Genomic DNA, 12,222 nt, shown 5'->3' on the forward strand with positions numbered 1-12,222 from the left:
ACACTTCACAGTTTAGAAGTAATTTATGTCTATAATTTCGAGAGTGCAATTCCAAGTTTATAGTGGAGTAACTATTGGAATTAATAGAATTAATTAATTAATTAAAGTGTTTAATTGATTATTAATTTTATTGGAGCTCGGGATTATAGGTCCATTAGTCCCCGCGTCGTCCTAGTAATTCTACCAGACACATAGGACAAAAATGGGAATTTTAGAATACGGAATTCTAAAATTAAATACTCAAAAAATAATTAATTAAGAATTAATTATTATTTAAATAATGTGATTATTTAAATTTAAATTTGAATCATGAACATAATTTAAATTAATCATTTTAAACTTTAGAATTCAAATTAATTTAAGTTTGACTTAAATTTGAATTTGAGTTAAAATTAGACTACAGGATAAATGATGATTTTCTCTTCCTTCCCTATCTGCAAATTGGCGCCACACAGGGATGAAAATCCCCTAGCATGGCCACAAGGGATAAGGGATAGAGGAGATTTTGTTCAAAATTCAAATAGGTGATAATTGACAAGCTTTATCTTGGAGATAGAGATTGGATTCCTTCTAGAAGTTTGACTTATACTCTATAAATATGATAATGATAGAAAATTGTCTCAATTTTTGAAACAATTTTTCAGCCCTAATTGTTAAGGCTGGCCGAAATTCTCAACACATAAAGAAAGGAAAAAAATTTTCTCCAAAAATTCCACATCGTGCATGCGTTGGAGTTTGTGGAAATTTGAGTGTTTATTGTAACCCGTTTTGTCGCATGTGTGCTCACACACACGTCTTCGTGGATTCTAGGAATTGACGTGGAAGACATTGGTTTTCTAAACACAAAGCTTTGGAGCAAAGATTGTTCGAGGTCAAAGAACTCAAGTTATCAGCCGAGTCGGCCTCCGGGTATTTTTTTCTAATTGAGTTTTTAATAAATGAATTATTGAGATTAATTTATTCGTGCATAAATTAATATAATCTATAGAGTATCTCAAAAGTTTTATGAAAATTTTTGTCATACACGATCCGCTTCCCCTCACACCACGCTTCTACATCCGAATTCGATTCGGAGACCAACAATTTCATCAAAAATCATACGCATATATGGAAAATTTAGTGGAAGTGGGCACGTGCTGAAGTGAATACATCATTTATCATGTTAATTCTCCATTTACTAAATTCAACAGAAACTGTTCTCTGGTAAATGAAACATTTACCATTGTTATAAAGAGAGAGCAAAACTAAAACACATAGACTATTTTACCAGTAAATACATTTTTTATCAGGTAAATCCACCACTACCAAAGTCAACAGAATTTGTTCTCTAGTAAATGAAACGTTTACCTGGTAAATAAAACAATAGCAATGTTACAAAGAGAATGCAAAACTAAAGCAAAAAACTCTCTTTTGACCTCCCCTTTCTCTCTCCTCTCTTTCAATCTCTCAACTATCTCTCCCCTCAAAATTGCACCCATCCACAATGAAAAAAATAATAATAATAAGTATTGTATGTTCCTCGACTAGATTTGAGCACAAAATCGGGGAGAAAACAAGCAAAAACAAAGAAAATTAAAATAAAACATTCAAAATTAAATTCACTGATGCATATATCACTCACCCAACACACAAATCAACAAGATTTTTCCTATTATTGCAAATGACAAAACATTACATTGTAAAAGAATATTTCAATTTTTACACAAAACCACGAACAATCTTCGTGATGTCGACACTCGATAATATTACGTGGGCTTCGCAAAAAACTTCACCGATGGTGCTCAATCTTTGGTTGCGCTGGTGATGGTTTCTTATGATTTTTGACGGGAAGAGAGAGATCGACAATGAGAGAGGTCGACGACCGGAGAGAGAGAGAGAGAGAGACAACAATGACGAGGAGAAAAAGTGAGAGCAAGGGCAGAAAGTATCGAGGAGAGTGAGTGAGAGTAGTCGAGAAGGGAGAGGAGGAAGAGATAGAGCGCAGGTGAGGTGTGAGAGAGAGGGGAATATGTGAGGAAATTGTTAATCCCAAGTACTCTATCACCAAGCACTCTATCTAACCGTTCCCGGATATGATCAACAGCGCTCTTCCCATTATCCCAAGTAAGCTTAGGACCATCAAAACCAAGGTCCTTTAAGCTCACAATTTTCCACCGTTTTGCGGCAGGTATTCACGCTCGTATTACATCTATCACTCCCGCCTTTCTTTTCCAAAAGATAAAATATCTCATTGAAATCCCCTCCAACAATCCAGGAGATTAAAAAGGTCCTTTAGACGAGAAATAAGTGTCCATGATGACTTCTCTCACTTCCCCATCCGAAAGCTTAACAAAACGTTCAATATGGAATCGGGAGTAATTCTTAACATGCACGTTAATATGCTCATTCCATAATAACATAACACCACCATTCTTCCCCACACAATCAACATAAAATCCACAATCAAACCCCAGCCTTCTCTTCATCACATCCGCTATCGTCAACCACAATCTAGTTTCCATTAGAAAACTAGATTAGGGGAAGTGTCTCGGATTAACATCCGAAGTTTGTCGAACGCACGAGGATTCCCCAGTCCCCACACGTTAGAAACTAAAGTACTCATGGCGTTTGGCGGGGTTGCTCTGCAACCTCCGCCGATCCCACAAAGTTTGTCAACTCACCCAATGCGACACGTTTATGTCCCTCCGAGACCAAATAGCAGCATTCTCCAACTTCCTCTTTAGTAAGAGGGACTCCCCAGAATTCCCATTACCACTAGTCTTGTTTCTTTTTTATCCCCGAGCTGTCGCCATCAATCTTCTGGCCCCACAAATGAAGCTTTTATCTGACATATCCACAACAAAGCTAAAAGATACATTCGCTGAAGATGGCTCAGCAATGTTAGAGGATTCACATTACTAATAATACCCTCACGTGAGCTTGCCCCACCAACTATAGAACCCACGCAAGCTTCAGTTTGATAAGATTATGTGGTCAGTTCATTCAATCCACCGAATGAAGCATTGTTACCCTGGCAATTTATACCCAAATCCTCCTCGTTCACAATCTTATCCTTTCCCGCAAGAAAAACGTTATCAAAGAGCCCCCAACCAACATAGTGGGGCGTCCAGGGGTCAGGATGGGTCAAAAATTTACATTTTTATTTATATTTTACATTTTAAAATTAATACACGATTTTTAAGAATTAATACAACAAGCAGCACCATTTTTTGATGAATATTCTATTTTTTATGATTTTCTCTATTTTTCATCTTTGAAAAATAAAATAAAACAAAAATGACTTCAAAAAACTCTGAAATTTTGCAGACACGATCCTTACATTTTTTTGGACGTGTCTGCAATTTTGCGGGCCGGGGCCTTTTTGACAGCGTTTAACTTTTTTGTCATTTTTTGAGGTTATTTTTTGCAGGCATGCCCAGAAAAATGTAAAGATCGTGTCTGTAAAATTTAATAATTTTTTGGCGTCATTTTTATTTTTATTTTTTTTAAAGATGAAAAATAAAGAAAATCATAAAAAATAGAATATTCATCAAAAAATGGTGTCGCTTGTTGCATTAATTCCTAAAAATCGTATATTAATTTTCGAACGCAAAACATAAATAAAACTGTAAATTTTTTACCCATCCTGGCCCCTCGGCGCCCCAATATGCGGGACGGGGACTTTTTGACAGCGTTCTACTTTGTTTTTGTCATTTTTTGAGGCCATTTTTGCAGGCATGCCCAGAAAAATGTAAAGATTGTGTATGCAAAACTATATAATTTTTTGACGTTGTTTTTATTTTATTTTATTTTTGAAAGACCAAAAATAAAGAAAACCATAAAAAATAGAATATTCATCAAAAAATGGTGCAGCTTGTTGCATTAATTCCTAAAAATTGTATATTAATTTTAGAAGGCAAAACATAAACAAAACTATAAATTTTTTATCCATCCCGGCCCCTGGGCGCCCCACTACGCAGGTTGGGGGCTTTTTGACAACGTTTTACTTTTTTTTGTCATTTTTAGGCCTTTTTTTTGCAGGCATGCCCAGAAAAATGTAAGGATCGTGTTTGTAAAATTTCATAATTTCATGACGTCATTTTTATTTTATTTTATTTTTCAAAAATGAAAAATAAAGAAAATGATAAAAATTAGAATATTCATCAAACAATGGTACCGCTTATTGCATTAATTCCTAAAAATTGTATATTGATTTTAGAATGCAAAGCATAAATAAAAATAAAAAGTTTTGACCCATCCCGGCCCCTCGGTACACCACTACGCGGGCCGGAGGCTTTTTGACAGAGTTTTACTTTTTTTGTCATTTTTTGAGGCCATATTTGCAGGCATGTCCAGAAAAATGTAAGGATCGTGTCTAGAAAATTTCATAATTGTTTTACGTCATTTTTATTTTATTTTTCAAAGACCAAAAATAAAGAAAATCACAAAAAATAGAATATTCATCAAAAAAATGGTGCTACTTATTGCATTAATTCTTAAAAATCATATATTAATTTTAGAATGCAAAACATAAATAAAAATGTAAATTTTTTACCTATCCCGGCCCCTGGGCGCCCATTACGCGAGTCGGGGGCTTTTTGACAACGTTTTACTTTTTTTGTCATTTTTTGAGACCATTTTTTGCAGACATGCCAAGAAAAATGTAAGGATCATGTCTGTAAAATTTCATAATTTTGTGACGTCGTTTTTATTTTATTTTTCAAAGATGAAAAATAAAGAAAATCATGAAAAATAGAATATTCGTCAAAAAATAGTACCACTTGTTGCATTCATTCCTAAATATCGCATATTAATTTTAGAATTCAAAACATAAATAAAAGTAAGTATTTTTTACCCATCACGGCCCATCGGCACCCCACTACGCTGGCCGTGGACTTTTTGACAGTGTTTTACTATTTTTGTTATTTTTTGAGGCCATTTTTTTACAGGCATACCTAGAAAAATGTAAGGATCGTGTCTGTAAAATTTCATAATTTTGTGACGTTATTTTTATTTTATTTTATTTTTCAAAGATGAAAAATAAATAAAATCATAAAAAATAGAATATTCATCAACAAATAGTGCTGCTTGTTGTATTAATTCTTAAAAATCATTTATTAATTTTAGAATGCAAAACATAAATAAAAATGTAAATTTTTTACCCATCCCAGCCCCTCGGCGCCCCCACTATGCGAGCCAGTGACTTTTTGACAGCGTTTTACTTTTTTTTGTCATTTTTATGGCTATTTTAGCATACATGCCCAGAAAAATGTAAGGATCGTGTTTGTAAAACTTTATAATTTTTTGACGTTATTTTTATTTTATTTTATTTTTCAAAGACCAAAAATAAAGAAAATCATAAAAAAATAGAATATTCACCAAAAAATGGTGCTGCTTGCTCCGTTAATTCTTAAAAATTGTATATTAATTCTAGAATGCAAAACATAAATAAAATGTAAATTTTTGACCCATCACGGCCCCTTGGCGTCCCACTGTGCGGGCTGGGGTCTTTTTGACAACGTTTTACATTTTTTTGTCATTTTTTACGCCATTTTTAGCAGGCATGCCCAGAAAATGTAAGGATCGTCACTGTAAAATTTCATAATTTTGTGACGTCTTTTTTATTTTATTTTATTTTTCAAAGATGAGAAATAAAGAAAATAATAAAAAAATAGAATATTCATCAAAAAATGGTACGACTTGTTGCATTCATTCCTAAAAATCATATATTCGTTTTAGAATGCAAAACATAAATAAAAGTAAATATTTTTGAGCCATCCCGGCGGCCCACTACGCTGGCCGGGGGCTTTTTGACAGCATTTTACGTTTTTTGTCATTTTTTGATGCCATTTTTTGCATACATGCCCAAAAAAATGAAAGGATCGTGTTTGTAAAATTTCATAATTTTGTGACGCTATTTTTATTTTATTTTATTTTTCAAAGACAAAAAATAAAGAAAATCATAAAAAATAGAATATTTAACAAAAAATGGTGCTGCTTGTTGCCTAAATTCATCTAAATCGTATATTAATTTTAGAATGTAAAACATAAATAAAAATGTACATTTTTTACCCATCCCGGTCCTCGGCACCCAACTATGCAGGCCTGGGGCCTTTTGACTGCGTTTCACCTTTTTTGTCATCTTTTGAGGGCATTTTTTGCAGGTATGCCCAAAAAAATGTGAGGATCGTGTTTACAAAACTCCATAATTGTTTGTCATTGTTTTTATTTTATTTTATTTTTCAAAGACCAAAAATTAAGAAAATCATGAAAAATAGAATATTCATCAAAAAATGGTGATGCTTGTTGCATTAATTCTTAAAAATCGTATATTAATTTTAGAATGTAAAACATAAAGAAAAATAAAAATTTTTGACCCATCCCGGCCCCTCGGCGCCCCACTTTGGGGGCCGGGGGCTTTTTGACAGCGTTTTACTTTTTTTGTCATTTTTTGAAGCCATTTTTTATAGCCATGCCCAGAAAAATGTAACGATTATGTCTACAAAGCTTCATGAATTTTTGACGTCATTTTTATTTTATTTTATTTTTCAAAGACTAAAAATAAAGAAAATCATAATAAATATAATATTCATAAAAAATGGTGTTTTTTGACAGCGTTTTACTTTTTTTTGTCATTTTTAGGCCATTTTTTGCTGGCATGCCCAGAATAATGTAAGGATCATGTCTGCTAAGCTTCATAAATTTTTGACGTCATTTTTATTTTATTTTATTTTTCAAAGATTAAAAATAAAGAAAATCATAAAAAAAATAGAATATTCATAACAAATGGTGTTGCTTGTTGCATTAATTCTTAAAAATTGTATATTAATTTTAGAATGTAAAACATAAATAAAAATGTAAATTTTCTATCAATCCTGGCCCCTGGGCGCTGCACTACGCGGGATGGGCCTTTTTCACAATGCTTTACGTTTTTTGTCATTTTTCGAGGCCATTTTTTACAAGCATGCCCAAAAAAATGTAAGGATCCTGTCTGCAAAATTTCATAATTTCGTGATGTCATTTTTATTTTATTTTATTTTTCAAAGACAAAAAATAAAGAAAATCATAAAAAATAGAATATTCATCAAAAAATGGTACCCCTTATCGCATTAATTTTTAAAAATTGTATACTAAGTTCAGAATGGAAAACATAAATAAAAAGAAATATTTTTGACCCATCCCGGCCCCTCAGAGCCCCACTACGCGGGCCGAGGGCTTTTTGACAGCGTTTTATTATTATTATTTTCTATTTTTTGAAGCCATTTTTTACAGGCTTGCCCAGAAAATGTAAGGATCGTGTCTATAAAGTTTCATAGGTTTGTAACGTTGTTTTTATTTTCTTTTCTTTTTCATATATGAAAAATAAAGAAAATCATAAAAAATAGAATATTCATCAAAAAATGGTACCGCCTGTTGAATTTATTCCTAAAAAGCATATATTAATTTTGGATTGCAAAACAAAAATAAAAGTAAATATTTTTAACCTATTCCGATCCCTCGGCGCCCCACTACACTGGCCGGGGACTTTTTGATAGTGTTTTACTTTTTCTGTCTTTTCAGGCCATTTTTTGCAGTTATGCCCCGAAAAATGTAAGGATCGTGTTTGCAAAATTTCATAATTTTGTGGCGTCTTTTTATTTTATTTTATTTTTCAAAGGTGAAAAATAAAAAAAAATAAAAAATAGAATATTCATCAAAAAATGGTGCTGCTTGTTGGATTAATTCTTAAAAATTGTATATTAATTTTAGAATGTAAAACATAAATAAAAATGTAAATTGTTGACCCATCTCAGCCCCTAGGCGCCCCACTATGCGTGACAGAGGCTTTTTGACAACGTTATACTTTTTTGTCATTTTTTGAGATCATTTTTTGCAGGGATGCCAAGAAAAATGAAGGGATCGTGTCTGTAAAATTTCATAATTTCACTATGTCGTTTTTATTTCATATTATTTTTCAAAGATCAAAAATAAAGAAAATCATAAAAAATAGAATATTCACTAAAAAATGGTACCTCTTATTGCATTAATTCCTAAAAATTGTATATTAATTTCAGAATGTAAAACATAAATAAAAATAAATATTTTTAACCTATCCCGGCCCCTCGGCGCCCCACTACGTGGGCTGGGGGCCTTTTGATTGCGTTTTACTTTTTTTCTCATTTTTTGAGGCTATTTTTTATAGGCATGCCCAGAAAAATGTAAGGATCGTGTTTGCAAAGCGTTAAAAATTTTTGACTTCATTTTTATTTTATTATATTTTCTAAATATGAAAAATAAAGAAAATCATAAAAAATAGAATATTCATCAAAAAATGGTACTGCTTGTTGTATTAATTCTTAAAAATTGTATACCAATTTTAGAATGCAAAACATAAATAAAAATGTAAATTTTTGACCCATCTCGGCCCATGGGCGCCCCACTATGCGGGCCAGAGGCTTTTTGACAACGTTGTACTTTTTTATCATTTTTTGATACCATTTTTTGCATACATGCCAAGAAAAATGTAAGGATCGTGTTTGCAAAATGTAATAATTTTGTGACGTCGTTTTTATTTTATTTTTTAAAGATGAAAAAAAAGAAAATCATACAAAATAGAATATTCTTCAAAAAAAGGTACCGCTTGTTGAATTTATTCCTAAAAATCATATATTAATTTTGGAATGCAAGAAAAAATAAAAGTAAATATTTTTTACCCATCCCGGTCCCTTGGTGCCCTACTACGCTGGCCGGGCGCTTATCTACAGCGTTTTACTTTTTTGTCTCCTTGTTCAAGGCCATTTTTTATAGGTATGCCCAGAAAAATGTAAGGATCGTGTCTGCAAAATTTCTTAATTTTGTGACATCATTTTTATTTTATTTTATTTTTTAAAAATGAAAAATAAAGAAAATAATAGAAAATAGAATATTCATTAAAAAATTTGTGCTGCTTGTTGCATTAATTCATAAAAATCATATATTAAGTTTTGAATACAAACTATAAATCAAAATGTAAATTGTTGACCCATTACGGCCCCTATGCACCCCACTACACGGGCCGGGGACTTTTTGACAACGTTTTTCTTTCTTTGTCATTTTTTGAGACCATTTTTTGCAGGCATGCCAAAAAAAATGTAGGGATAGTGTCTACAAAATTTCATAATTTCATTACGTCATTTTTGTTTTATATTATTTTTCAAAGAAGAAAAATAGAGAAAATCATAAAAAGTAGAATATTCATCAAAAAATGTTACCTCTTATTGCATTAATTCATAAAAATTGTATATTAATTTCAGAATACAAAACAAAAATAAAAATAAATATTTTTGACACATCTCGGCCCCTCGGCGCCCCACTACGCGGGCCGGGGGCTTTTTGACAGCGTTTTAATTTTTTTCTCATTTTTTGAGGCCAATTTTTCCAGGTATGACCAGAAAAATGTAAGGATCGTATCTGCAAAGCTTTAACAATTTCTGACGTCATTTTTATTTTATTTTATTTGCCAAATATGAAAAATAAAGAAAATCATAAAAAATAGAATATTCATCAAAAAATGGTGCTGCTTGTTGCATTAATTCTTAAAAATCATATATTAATTTTAGAATTCAAAACATAAATAAGAATATAAATTTTTGACCCATCCCGGCCCATGGGTGCCCCACTTCGCAGGCCATGACCCTTTTGACAATGTTATACTTTTTTTATCATTTTTTGAGATTATTTTTTGCAGACATGCGAAGAAAAATGTACGGATCGTGTATGCAAAATTTTATAATTTTGTGACGTTGTTTTTATTTTATTTTTTAAAGATGAAAAATAAAGAAAATCATAAAAAAATAGAATATCCTTCAAAATATGGCACCGCACGTTGAATTTATTCCTAAAAATTGTATATTAATTTTGGAATGCAAAACAAAAATAAAAGTAAATATATTTTACCCATCCCGGTCCCTCGGCGCCCCACTACACTGGCCGGGGGCTTTTTAACAGCGTTTTTCTTTTTTTTTCTCATTGTTTGAGGCCATTTTTTACAAGTATGCCCAGAAAAATGTAAGGATCGTGTATGCAAAATTTCATAATTTTGTGACATCGTTCTTATTTTATTTTGTTTTTTAAAAATGAAAAATAAAGAAAATCATAAAAAAATAGAATATTCATCAAAAAATGGTGTTGCTTGTTACATTAATTCTTAAAAAACATATATTAATTTTTTACTGCAAAACATAAATAAAAATGTAAATTGTTAACCCATCCCGGCCCTTGGGCGCCCCACTACGCGGGCCGGGCGCTTTTTCACAATGTTTTATTTTTTTTGTCATTTTTTGAGACCATTCTTTGCAGGCATGCCAGGAAAAATGTAGGGGTCGTGTCTGCAAAATTTCATCATTTTGTCACGTCATTTTTGTTTTATTTTATTTTTTAACGGTGAAAAATAAAAATAAAAACATAAAAACTAGAATTTTCATCAAAAAATGGTATCGCTTGCTGAATTTATTCCTAAAAATTGAATGTTAATTTTGGAATGCAAAACATAAAAAAAAATATTTTTGACCCATCCGGGCCCCTCGGCGCCCCACTACGCTGGCCAGGGACTTTTTGTTTTACTTTTTTTTGTCATTTTTTTAGGCCTTTTTTTTACACGCATGCCCAGAAAAATATAAGGATCGTGTATGCAAACCTTCGTAATTTTTTGACGTCGTCTTTATTTTATTTTATTTTTTAAAGACCCAAAATTAGGAAAATCATAAAAATATAATATTCATCAAAAAATAGTGTTGCTTATTGCATTAATTCCAAAAAATCGTCTACTAATTTTAGAATGCAAATATAAATAAAAATGTAAATTTTTTACCCATCCCGGCGCCTGGGCGCGCCACTACGCTCGCTGGGGGCTTTTTGACAATGTTTTACTTTATTTTTCATGTTTCGAGGCCATTTTTTGCAAGCATACCTAGAAAAATGTAACGACCGTGTCTGCAAAATTTCATAGCTTCGTGATGACGTTTTTATTTTATTTTATTTTTCAAAATAAAAAATAAATAAAATCATAAAAAATAGAATATTCAACAAAAAATGGTACCTCTTATTGCATTAATTCCTAAAAATTGTATATTAATTTCAGACTTCAAAACATAAATAAAAAGAAATATTTTTGAACCATCCCGGCCCCTCGGCGCCCCATTACACGGGACAGGGGCTTTTTAACAGCGTTTTATTTTTTTCTCATTTTTTGAGGCCATTTTTTGCAGGCATGCCCAGAAAAATATAAGGATCGTGTTTGCAAAGCTTCATAAATTTTTAACGTCATTTTTATTTTATTTTATTTTTCAAATATGAAAAATAAAGAAAATCACATGAAATAGAATGTTCATCAAAAAATGGTGTTGCTTGTTGCATTAATTCTTGAAAATCTTATATTAATTTTAGAATGCAAAACATAAATAAAAATATAAATTTTTGGCCCATCTCGGCCCATGGGCGCCCCGCTACGCGGGCCGGGGACTTTTTGACAATGTTTTACGTTTTTTCTCATTTTTTGAGACCATTTTTTGCAGACACGCCAAGGCAAATGTAAGGATCGTGTCTCCAAAATTTCATAATTTTATGACGTCGTTTTTATTTTATTTTATTTTTCAAAAATGAAAAATAACAAAAATCATAAAAATTAGAATATTCATGAAAAAATGGTGCTGCTTGTTGCAGTAATTCTTAAAAATCGTACATTAATTTTAGAATGTAAAACATAAATAAAAATGTAAATTTTTTACCCATCTCAGCCATTGGGCACCCCGCTATGCGAGCCGGGGGCTTTTTGACAATGTTTTACTTTTTTTGTCATTTCTTGAGACCATTTTTTGCAGCCACGCTAAGAAAAATGTAAGGATCGTGTCTACAAAATTTCATCATTTTCTGACGTCATTGTTATTTTATTTTATATTTTAAAGATGAAAAATAAAGAAAATCATAAAAACTAGAATATTGATCAAAAAATAGTACCGCTTGTTGAATTTGTTCCTAAAAATTGTATATTAATTTTGGAATGCAAAACAAAAATAAAAGTAAATATTTTTTACCCATCCCGCTCCATCGGCGCCCCACTACGCTAGCCGGGGGCTTTTTGACATCGTTCCACTTTTTGTCACATTTTTTAGGCCATTTTTTGTAGGCATGCCCAGAAAAAATGTAAGGATCATGTCTGCAAAATTTCATAATTTTGTGACGTCGTTTTTATTTTATTTTATTTTTCAAAGATGAAAAATAAAAAAA

The sequence above is a fragment of the Morus notabilis genome, unplaced genomic scaffold (assembly GCF_000414095.1).
Source record: "Morus notabilis unplaced genomic scaffold, ASM41409v2 Scaffold203, whole genome shotgun sequence".
In the NCBI taxonomy this organism is placed as follows: Eukaryota; Viridiplantae; Streptophyta; class Magnoliopsida; order Rosales; family Moraceae; genus Morus; species Morus notabilis.